Source organism: Symphalangus syndactylus, chromosome 14 (assembly GCF_028878055.3).
Source record: "Symphalangus syndactylus isolate Jambi chromosome 14, NHGRI_mSymSyn1-v2.1_pri, whole genome shotgun sequence".
NCBI lineage: Eukaryota > Metazoa > Chordata > Mammalia > Primates > Hylobatidae > Symphalangus > Symphalangus syndactylus.
The window spans coordinates 72,097,682-72,109,752 of NC_072436.2; the positions used below are offsets into that span (position 1 = coordinate 72,097,682).

At 38.5% G+C, this 12,071-nt stretch overlaps 1 long non-coding RNA gene across 1 annotated transcript; it reads right to left on the reverse strand.

The window, feature by feature from the left end:
- Positions 1 to 3,281: 3,281 nt before the first annotated feature.
- On the reverse strand, positions 3,282 to 9,239 carry LOC134732476 (uncharacterized). The gene is made up of 2 exons (XR_010115679.1): positions 9,117 to 9,239; positions 3,282 to 4,822 (listed from the first exon to the last, which is right to left on the reverse strand). It is a non-coding gene; the product is annotated as an uncharacterized lncRNA (long non-coding RNA).
- Positions 9,240 to 12,071: the final 2,832 nt, after the last annotated feature.

The following is a 12,071-nucleotide window of genomic DNA, read 5'->3' on the forward strand; positions in this document are numbered from 1 at the left end:
GGCACAGCTACTTTAGGAAATAATTTGGTAATTTCTTATCAAGTTAAACATATACTTATCACATTACCCAAGAATTCCACTTCTATGTATTTATCCAAATTAAATGATAAGTAAAGCTAATCTAAAATGCTATGAATAGACATGAATGTTTATAGTGCCTTTATTTATAATTGTCCAAGACTAGAAACAATTCAAATATAATTCAACTGGTAAATGAATAAACAATGATACATCCACACTATGGAATACTATCCAGCAATAAAAAAGATACACACTAACATGGGTGACTCTCAATTGCATTATACAAAGTGAGAGAGTCAGCCTCAAAGGCTCATACTGTGTGATTCCACTTATATGACATTCTGGGTGAGAAAAAATATAGACAGTAAAAATATCAATGGTTATTTGGGCCTGAGAATGGGGGAAATAGTTGAGTACAAGACATGAGGGTATTTGGGGAGGTGATAGAGATGCTCTATGTCTCAACTGTGGTGTTAGTTATATAACTGCATGTGTTTGTTAAAACTCACGGAATTGAGTATCTCACTGCAGTATATTTTACTGACAATAAATTATATCTTATTTTTTAGTGGATAAAAGTGAGATTAAAACCAACTCCAAATGTGTGTAGATCTAAATGCAAAAGGGGAAAACAAAAGTTTTAATGAACAAATATGGGGAAAGATATTTAAGAACTTAGGTTAAGCAAAAGAAATATAAAAAATTAAGAAATAGAATTATATTAACATTAGGAACTTCTGTTTATCAAAAGACATCATTGAGAGAATGAAAATACAAGTTACAGACTGGGAACAGGTAGTGGGAACATATTTAGCCAACAAAGGAATCATATCCAGAATATACAAAGAATTCTTACAAATGAATAAGAAAAAATAGACTTTTTTTAATTTATGAAAGACACAAATAGGTACTTTTTCAAAAGAGAATATTTTAAAGGCCCGTTAAGTTTATGAGGGAAAGACTCAATCCCATTAGTCACTATGGAAATGTAATTTAAAACCTAGACATAAATTAAAACCACAATGAGATACCATTACTCACTCACCAAAAATGGCTAACATTTCAAAGATTAGCAATCACAAATGTTGACAAGAATGTAGAGGAACTGGAAATTCTTGTACACTGACGGGGGGGATGTAAATTAGCAAAACAATTTTGGAAAGCTATTTGGCAATATTCGCTAAAGCTGAACATTTGCAAATGCACCCATATGTTCACCCCAAAAAAAAAAATGGTATAGAGTTCATCACTGTAGTCTTTGTACTAGCTAAAAGGTAGAAATTGCTTACTTTCCCTCAACAGTAAATAAATATACCAAATAAATGATGGCATTTTTATTCAAAGGAAAGGCTATATAACATATGCACGGATAGACAGCTGCCAAACATAGTAACAGGAATGAATCCAACAAATACACTTATCAAAAGAAGCCAGACAAAAGAATTCACACAGATTCCATTCACACAAAGTTCAATAACAGGTAAAACTAATTCATGATGTTAGACATCAGGTTGGTGGTTATCTTTGGGAAGGAATATGTGAGTAATGATTAGGGGAGTTTGGGGGACATTATTTTATTTATTGATGTTAGTGATAGTTATGTAGTGAGAATTCATCAGCCTATACCCTTACAATTTTTGCACTCTTTGGATGTATTGTATATTTCAATATAAAAGCTAAAAATAATTATGAGGGAATCCTTAAGGACATAGAAATATTGAGAAATATTAAGTTTTAAAACACTGCCTTAAGGCTAGGCACAGTGTCTCACGCCTGTAATCCCAGCACTTTGGGAGGCCGAGGCAGGTGGATCACCTGAGGTCAGGAGTTCGAGACCAGCCTGGCCAACATGGTGAAACCTCATCTCTACTAAAAATACAAAAAAACAAAAACAAAAAAATTAGCTGGGCATGGTGGCATGCTCCTGTAATCCCAGCTGCTTGGGAAGCTGAGGCAGGAGAATCACTTGAACTTGGGTGGTGAAGTTTGCAGTGAGCAGAAATCATGCCGCTACACTCCAGCCTGGGCAACAGAGTGAGACGCTGTCTCAAAAAAAAAAAAAAAAAAAAAAAAAAAAAAGAAATACCGCCTTAAAACAATATGTAGAAGATGGTCTTATGTTTGTTATTTTGGATGGCTCATTATTTTCCCTTGTTTTCATGGGGAAATAACTGTCCCCTTACAATCTTCCCCCCAAATATACACATACTTCTTTGGTCTGGGTGCCTGCCCTTGTGACATTCCATGTATTTGGGGGGTTTCCTAATACAGTGCTCCATGCCCGCTAATAAGCACCTTTGCTGGGATTTTAGATCTGGAGTGTAACTATTCAGGAACAAAAGTTGTTTAAAGATAAAACAACCTGAGGAAAGGTCCTAGGGAGATTGTTCATGATTTTGGTTGCCGAGGGCCACCAAGGTTCCTGTGTATTTCGTGGCCTGAGCATTCTGCTGGATTTGCACGAGGCTCTGTAGTATTCTTGTAATAAATAATTTTCATTGTGTGTGTCTGTATGTTTTTTGTTTTCTGTTTTTTTGGGTTTTTTTGTTTTTGACAGCGTTTTGCTCTTGTTGCCCAGGCTGGAGTGCAGTAGCTCGATCTCGGCTCACCACAACCTCTGCCTCCCAGGTTCAAGCGATTCTCCTGCCTCAGCCTCCCGGGTAGCTGGGATTACAGGCGCTCACCACCACACCTGGCTAATTTTTTGTGTTTTTTGTAGAGACGGGGTTTTGCCATGTTAGGCAGGCTGGTCTCGAACTCCTGACCTCAGGTGATCCACCCGCCTCGGCCTCCCGAAGTGCAGGGATTTCAGGCAAGAGCCACCAAGCCCAGACTTTTCATCGTTTAGGTAAGTTGGAGTCAATTTTCCTTACTGGCAACCAAACAACAATAATGAAGTTGGGGCATGGCAGTAGGCTGTAGAATCAGATAATATACACTAAGATTTTAAAAGTAACAGTTGCTTTTCTTTCCATTTTCCTTGTCTATATTTCCTATAACAAATAATGAATATTATTTTTATAATATGAAAGGATAATAAAACTATTTTACAAGCAGAATTAGAGACAGAGATGGCATCAGACACCTAGAATGAGGTAGTTACTTACCCCAGCTGAGTTCTTAGTGTATACCTGACTTTTCTAGAATTTTTATAAACATCTCCTCACACTCTGTAGATTGCCTTTTCTCTCCTTTATGGTGTCTTTGATGAACAGGCATTCTTAATTGTAGTACAATCCATTCTAATAATTTTCTGTACTTTTTCATTTTTTTTTTGGTTGTTTTTTTGTTTTTTTGAGAGGCAGCCCTGATATATTGCTTACTGATGGATGTGGTCAGAATAGAACAACATAATCATCCTCATTGGTGGGAGTGTGGATCCCTGTCTGGCTTTTTTCTTTGCTTTTATCATGTGATACATACACAGAGTAGTACATAAAATGTGTAAACACTTTAAAGAAAAATGATAAAATGAATATGTGCGTAACGACTCGTCAAGAAATAGAATAGTTCCAGCGTCCTAGAAACCCCATGTGCCTCTCTCCTTCATACATCCCTCCCTCACTCACTCCCAGTGATTACAGCTATTTAGACAATCATTTATTGACTTCCTTTATCATTTATGTGCCCATATAAACAGACAAATATCTCTAACTGGTATCATAATTTACTTGTTTTTGAAATATATGGGATCCTATTATTTTTATTCTTGACGATCTCGTTTCCTTAGTTTAGTATTGAGAGATGCATTCGTATTGTAACATATAGCTCTAGTTGGATCGTTTTCAATAATGCACGGTATTCTATTGCCCATAATGTATTCATTCTACTGCTGGTGGATAGTTGATTCTTTCCCCAGCTCTGTAATGTTGTTTGGAAATGGATTACTGCTACCTGGTCTCATTGAATTTTAAATTATTTTTTATAGCTACCTTAGCATATTTTATAGTCTCATGACCTAACTCATCTTTGTGGCTTTATCTTTTATCTCTTTGAACATTTCATCCATATTTTCTATTTCCTAGCTGGTGTTCTAACAACTGAAGTCATTAGTGGTCTAAGTGTGTTGCTTATTGTTTGTGTGGAATCTTATTCTTTTTTCTTCTATATGGTTTTGGTGATCTTTGATCATGAACTGATATTTTGCTGAAATTCATTGGTTGAAAAATGTTTGGGCTTAAATCAAGAATTCTTCCTCCAGAGATGATTTTTATTCACTTTGTCAAAGAGTTGGGGGCTGTCACAAACCTGCAATTTTTTTTTTTTTTTTTTTGATACGGAGTTTCGCTCTTGTTGCCCAGGCTGGAGTACAATGGCGAGGCCTCGGCTCACGGCAACTTCTGCCTTCCAGGTTCAAGCACTTCTCCTGCCTCAGCCTCCAGAGTAGCTGGGATTACAGGCTTGCACCACCACACCTGGCTAATTTTTTGTATTTTTAGTACAGAGACAGGATTTCACCATGTTAGTCAGGCTGGTCTCGAACTCCTGACCTCAGGTGATCCGCCCACCTCGGCCTCCCAAAGTGCTGGGTTTATAGGCGTGAGCCACTGCGCCCAGCCTGCAACTGCTTTTAATCCATATTTGGAGCATCTGGGGTTTTAAACTTGTCCCTTCCCCCACTCCCCTCATCTTACCACTGGTCATCAGCTGAGTTTCTGGATTGCAGGGCTGATCTCTTAATTTTGTTTGCTCCCTCTTCAACTCTACTTTCTCAGAGGCACTTAAGACTCACTGGGTGTCTGTTGTTGTTGTTGTTGTTGTTGTTGTTGTTATTGTTTTCCTTTGGAAAGTTTCCTATTTTCTGTGATACAAGCAATATTATAAAAATTAGGTTTTGTGTTGGTGCAAGTTGTTTGGTAAGAGAAGAGCTCTTTAAGACTATATGGTTCACCATCATGTCAAAAGCAGAAGTCCCAAGATAATATTTTTTGGTAGGTTGGTAAGGCATTAATGGCCTTGTTTGAGAACAATAAATGGAAATTATTCTACTAACTAAACCACACGTTTTTATTAAGTAAGGTAGGCAAAAGCTTGATTGTCCTTAGTTGAGGCCAAGAGGTGAACTTGGATCAGAGAGGATTTATAGAAATTTGGGGATGAGAAAGAGGTGAAAAAAGACAACTGGGAAGAAGACCCAACTCGACCGGATGTGTTTGATTAAATTTCTGCTGTTCAGTGAGGAATGTGCACAAACTAATCACAAATATATCCACTTGTGAAGAATAATGTTGTGCTGGCCGGGTGCGGCGGCTCATGCCTGTAACTGCACCACTTTGGAAGGCCGAGGTGGTCGGATCACGAGGTCAGGAGTTCAAGACCAGCCTGACCAACATGGTGAAACACCATCTCTACCGATAATACAAAAATTAGCTTGGCATGGTGACACGCGCCTGTAATCCCAGCTACTCAGGAGGCTGAGGCAGGAGAATTGCTTGAACCCTGGAGGCGAAGGTTGCAGTGAACCGAGATGGCACCACTGCATTCCAGCCTGGGTGATAGAGTGAGACTCCATTGCAAAAAATAAATAAATAAATAAAAGAAGAAGAAGAAGAAGAAGAAGAAGAAGAAGAAGAAGAAGAAGAAGAAGAAGAAGAAGAAGAAGAAGAAGAGGAAGAAGAAGAAGAAGAAGAAGAAGAAAGAAGAAGAAGAAGAAGAAGAAGAAGAAGAAGAAGAAGAAGAAGAAGAAGAAGAAGAAGAAGAAGAAGAAGAAGAAGAAGAAGAAGAAGAAGAAGAAGAAGAAGAAGAAGAAGAAGAAGAAGAAGAAGAAGAAGAAGAAGAAGAAGAAGAAGAAGAAGAAGAAGAAGAAGAAGAAGAAGAAGAAGAAGAAGAAGAAGGTTGTGAATTGGATCTACATTGGAAGAAGTGAGGTTTTAAGGTAAGTGAAAGTAAGAGCTGGGATTTCCCTGCATTAGGTTGGTACCTGAAGAATGAAATTTATCTGACCTTTTTATTTTGGTCTCTTGCATAGATATCTTCATTATGTTAAGATTTACTGTGAGTCTCTTAGTTTTTATACCATACTAATATAAAAATCCATTTGAAGAACACCGTCTTTTGTAAAACCACATTTCAAGATAATAGCCGTTAAGTTACTCTATGTATCTTATACAAGAACACACACATGTACAAGATTTCTCCTTAAATTCAGTGCCAGGAAAAACCTCATCTCTTCAGCAAAATACGTTTTCTTCTTTTTGTCAGACTAAATAACGCATATGTTTCCTGTCCCACGTTTTCTCCTTAACTCTCAGGAACCTTAGAGCCAAATTCAAGGCTCAATTGTGGTAATCAACAAATCCCAGGTGCCTGGTTTTATCTCTGTCTTCGATCCTGGTAAAAGTAGCTTTATTATCCTTTCATTGGATAGTATAAAAATAATACATATTCATTATTCATTGTAGAAAATACAGACAAGAACAATTTTAGAAAGCAACTGTTACTTTTAAAATCTTAGTATATATTCTCTGATTATACTGTACCCCCTGACCCCAAATCTACTGTAATTATTTGATTGCCAGAAAGGAAAATTGACTCTGACTTACTTAAATAATAAAGAGCATTTATTAGAAGGATACTGAGCTGGATAGAATGGTGTGTGCCTGTAGTCCCAGCTACTTGGGAGGCTGGAGGATCACTTGAGCTGGGGAGTTCGAGTCCAGTCTGGGCAACATAGTGAGACTCCATCTCCAAAAAAAGTAAAAATAAAAAAAAGATATTGGAAAGCTGCCATTATTCAAATAGAATGCCCAGACCTCAGAATGCACAAGAACCTTGCAGCCCACAGCTCCCAGCTCCCCTCATGAAAATCATAGACAATCTCCTTATGACCCTGTCACTGGCTGACTCATCTCTATACTGCTTTTTTCCCTGAGTGACAGCCAGCACAAAGCACTGTATTCAGCATTTCCACTAAGACTGCATGAAATAGGGCAAGACCAGACAGCCAGTACAAATGAGTAAGAGAATGGTTCTGCCAGCATAAAAGTGGGTGAATAAAAGGGGGTATTGCAAACCCCCTCTCTGAGCTGGGAAACATCTTGGGCTTGTCATATGCCTATTTTTTCTTCCTCTTTTCTAGTCATGACCAGGGTTAATGAATTTGTATTGCTTCAAGAAAGGACCCAGGGACTCATTGTCTTGGTGAATTTCCTGAGTGGACCTCAGTTGCTGAGGTCTGTAGCTGTCTGTTGCTTCCATTGTTCTTCCTGCCCTCATCCCACCAAAGATGGCTGGGTCTTCAGAGGAAGGAGAAGAAGAAGGAGTTCACAATGAGCAGAGGTCATGATACCCCTAAGTTTATTACACATAATTACAGCAAGATACGGGTTGATTATGCTTATTTGAAAGATTAATAGTAGATGCTGTGCATCTGTTCTATACTCTCAACAAGTGGCACATAACAGGAAATATGTATGGTATGTATCTAATGCAACATATCTCAATACTTAGGGGAACAGTACTTGGTGGAACACAAGTGCCCTCAGTGATATTAACATTAGTTTTGAGAAAAGGGTTTTGGCAGTTGAAAAACATTTAGAAAACATTGCATTGTTTTCTGTATTGTTTACTGTGTCAAACTAAAAGCTCTAGAAAGTTCTAGTTGTGTGTGTGTGTACACATACATATGTATACACACATATGTTAATATTTTTAAATTTTAGATTTCCCACAGTTACTTGACCACAGATCATTTCTCGTGGAATACCTAATAATTCTTGTGAGATCGATGTTCTGTTTAAACAGTTTATGAAACATTGGTTTAATATGTTAAAGATACTTAATGTTACAAAATTTGTTCAAAATTTAACTCTGTTCCAATAAAAATTTATTTAATGGACACTGAAATTTGAACCATGTAGTTTTCCCACGTCATCAGTATAGTTATTGTTTTGACTTTTTACCAACCATTTAAAAATATGAGGCTGGCTGCGGTGGCTCAATCAGGTGTGGTGGCTGACACCTGTAATCCCAGCACTTTGGGAGGCTGAGGCATGTGGATCGCTTGAGCTCAGGAGTTTGAGACCAGCCTGGGCAACATAGCAAAAACCTTGTCTCTACTAAAAATACAAAAAAATGAGCCAGACATGATGGCGCGCTTGTGGTCCCAGCTACTTGTGGGGCTGAGGCTCAAAGCAAGAATGGCTTGAACCTGGGAGGCGGACGTTGCAGTGAGCTGAGATCGCGCCACTGCACTCCAGCCTGGGTGACAGAGTGAGACTCCATCTCAAAAAATAAATAAATAAATAAACAAATACATAAGTAAATAAAAATGCGAAACCATTCTTATTTCATGGACCACACAAAAATAGGCAGCCTTATTTGGCCCAAAGGCTAGTTTGCCGACCTCTGTTTTAAATATTTGTAGAGCAATGATCACACGCACACACACACACACACACACACACACACACACACACACACACACATAAAATGCTATTTATTCAAACCAAAATATGTCTATTCTCTTGGGCTTTCTTGTTAGGAATATTTCAGATTTGACCTGGCATTTCTGAGGGAGAACAATCTTAATCGATGCTTTTGTGCCTGTGGTACCCAGGCTCCAACTTGGCCCCCAACAATCCCTGCCTCCTGGTCGTCAGTGTAGTCCCTTGGGTAGTCAGTCCTCTCCCACAGTGCAACAGCATACGGTAGAAACTATAACATGTCACTTCCGAGATGAGGTTATAAAGAGTGCAGCTTCCGTCTTGAGAGCGTGTTCCTCCTCTCTTTCCATCTCTGCCACGTCATGTGGTGAGGCCCACAGGGCAAAAAACTGAAGCCTACAGCCAACAGGCACAGAGAAACTGAGACCTGCCATCACCTACGTGAGTGAATTTGGCAGCAGATTCACCAGCCCCAGTGGAGCCATCAGAAACTGCTGCCCCAGCTAACAGCTTAAAGGCAACCTCATGAAAGACCTTGAGCCAAAACCACCCAACTGAATGCCCCTGGACTCTTGAACACCCAGAAAGTATAGGATAATAGATGTTTGTTGTTTTAAGCTGCAAAGTTATGGGGTCACTTTTTATGCATCCACAGATAAGTAATAACACTGCCTATGTTAGAACAAGACCTGTTGGATTCATAACACTAACTCCTGGCATATTGCTGCTCTCAAGAGCCTTCTACTCCACCTCATAACCCAGTCCCATGTCTGGACACCCAGTCTGTGAACACTGCTTTACCAGACGGTCCCTGAAACTGACACTTAGCTGCCATCTATGTGTAACCGACAGAACTAGTAAAGGAAGGGGGGGAATTCCCCGCACATTATTTTCCATAAAACACTGGTCAGATTTTCTGAACCTTATAACATAATAGCATCTTTCCCCTCAAAAAAAAATGTAGGATTATTTTCTGTTTCCTAGTCTACTTATGGAACTCCCCATACTTTCCTTATTCCCACTTTTTAGGATATTCTCAAACAGTATATTTCACTTTAAGTGACAATTTGATCTTTGGGAATTGTGCTTTGTTTTTCAATCAGTCATCTGATTTTCCTCTAGAGCACACATTCTATTCCACTGTTTATTAGTTCTTACTTGTCAGTATTATAAGTCCTGTGGTTATTCAAGAATGACATTTTGTAAAACATAACGCGGGACAAGCAAGAAAATAATGGCCACTCTGCCAAGCCAATCACATGATTCCCAACAGCAGCTTGGAGCCAGACCAGTCATCATTAGTAGGAAATCTCATTATATTTTGTAATTTAAGGGCATTTGGATTTCTTAATGTCAACAAATACCTCCTATACATTTAGAGAAGTGATGGGGATTGTGCATGCTACTTCAGTGTGGGGGGTTCCCGGCACCTGAGTATGTGGCCATGCACGTGGGTGTTGGGAGGAGAGGCTGGAGGTGGCAAGTGGAAATATCCAGATACCCTAATTTCCCTTATTCAGCTTGTTTCTTAGTTAATCACAGGACTCCAGATGTAGAACAAACTTCAAGAGATTGTTAAAAAAAAAAAAAAAAAACTCCCGTCTGGCCTTTGAACTCCATAACTATGTCTTCTATAAGATTAGACAGGATTACAGTTATTTGACTAATACAATAAGGGTTATCAGTGATGGTGGTCTTGGCAGGCACTGTGCTTGGAGTTCAGTCACTGGAGTTGGACCATCTCTGCTCAAATCCCACCTCTGTCATTTATTATTGTTTTTATTTTTTCTTTTGCCTTCCCAGAACCTTCACTGGTCCCTTCCTTGGGAAATAGTACCCCCTTTTATAGAGCAATGATTCTCCCTTCCCACTCATTTGGCTCTAAAGTTTCTAGTTCTGGTTATTCCTGAGGTCCAGCTGATCCTTTCTGTCTCTTGTGTATTGCTTCATCAGCTCTTCCTTTTGTCACATAATACACCCAGGTAATCATCCCCTAAGCTGGTTAGAACTGAATTTTTATACTTACAGCCACTTGCAAAAGAATCCTGACTAATTCAGCTGTGCTAGGTTTTGTGACATATATAAAAGAAGAGGAAATTATAGTCTGATTGAAACATAACACATATGAAAAAGAAAAAATAGAAAATCATATAAGATAGTATGTAAATATAATTGTTATGGTAATCAATTACTAATTATTTGGTGGTATATTAATTGGTTTGCAACATAATTGTATTTAGAAAGCAACATTGCATCTGTGTAAAAATATTAAAATTGCCATAACACCTGCATATTTAAAAACATCTGTTAGTTAATACCACCTGCTAAGCATTAAACCCCTCACCAATCAGATACAACCTACTGTGCCACAGCCTGACATTCTGCCACTGTTCTCTGGAAATCTGAGCTATATGCTGTTGTTAAACGTTTGAAAGTTTAAGTGTAATTAAAATAACCTCAGTAATCAAAATGTCAGCATCTTAACAATGGTTGAAATATTTGAACAATTAGAAAAATGGGGGGAGGGGCACATGGTAAGCAACCTGAATCATTGTCACTTGCGTTTAACAGAGAAAAAAAAAAAAAAAGAAGAAAGAGAGAAAGAAAGAGAGAAAGAAGAAAGAAAGAAAGAAAGAAAGAAAGAAAGAAAGAAAGAAAGAAAGAAAGAAAGAAAGAAAAAGAAAAAAAGAAGGAAAGAAAGCGTTATGGAAAATTGTTTTTCTTGGAAGAGAAAAAGATGTAATGGATTGGATCCATCACAGGAGACTCAGGAAATGGCCCTTGTTTGGTTTGATCTGCATTAAACAAAAAATATTTGCAGCCTTAAGAATAGAAGACAATTTTCGCCGGGCGCGGTGGCTCATGCCTGTAATCCCAGCACTTTGGGAGGCCGAGGCAGGCAGATCACGAGGTCAGGAGATCGAGACTATCCTGGCTAACACGGTGAAACCCCGTCTCTACTAAAAATACAAAAAATTAGCTGGGCGTGGTGGCGGGCGCCTGTAGTCCCAGCTACTCAGGAGGCTGAGACAGGAGAATGGCGTGAATCCAGGAGGTGGAGCTTGCAGTGAGCGGAGATCGCGCCACTGCGCTCCAGCCTGGGCCACAGAGTGAGCCTCCGTCTCAAAAAACAAACAAACAAAAAAGAATAGAAGATAACTTTAATGTGTTATTTTGCTCAATAACCATATTCACACAATATCATTAGTTTTTCAGAGAACACTCTGAAGAAAATGGCAATGACCAGTGGCTTAGGTCCAATGCACGGAAACCTTGTTTGCAAAGACTGAAAAATGACAGCTTTGTGAGTTTGCTCAGTGTGAAGAAGGGAAATGATGGTGTTTGGAAAGCAGAGAGCAAAAACAAAATTGAGCTCAATATCTCAGACTATGGCTGGAAAATACAGAACTCTGAAAAGACAGTTCGTTCATTGATACACTCATACGTCATGGACCTCGTTGTATTATTTGAAAACCAAAGAAGACTTTGCTATTTTTTGGTTTAACAATTTGTGTAACATTTTGTGTTCCTAAAAGTAGCTGTATCATTTTTACCTTTGAAAGAAATCTATACGGGAAAATATGCTCTAAAAATTAGGTATATTTAAATATTATATAAATTTTGTACTAGACTTTTTACTAATTCTATTTTTATCACAAAGTTGGA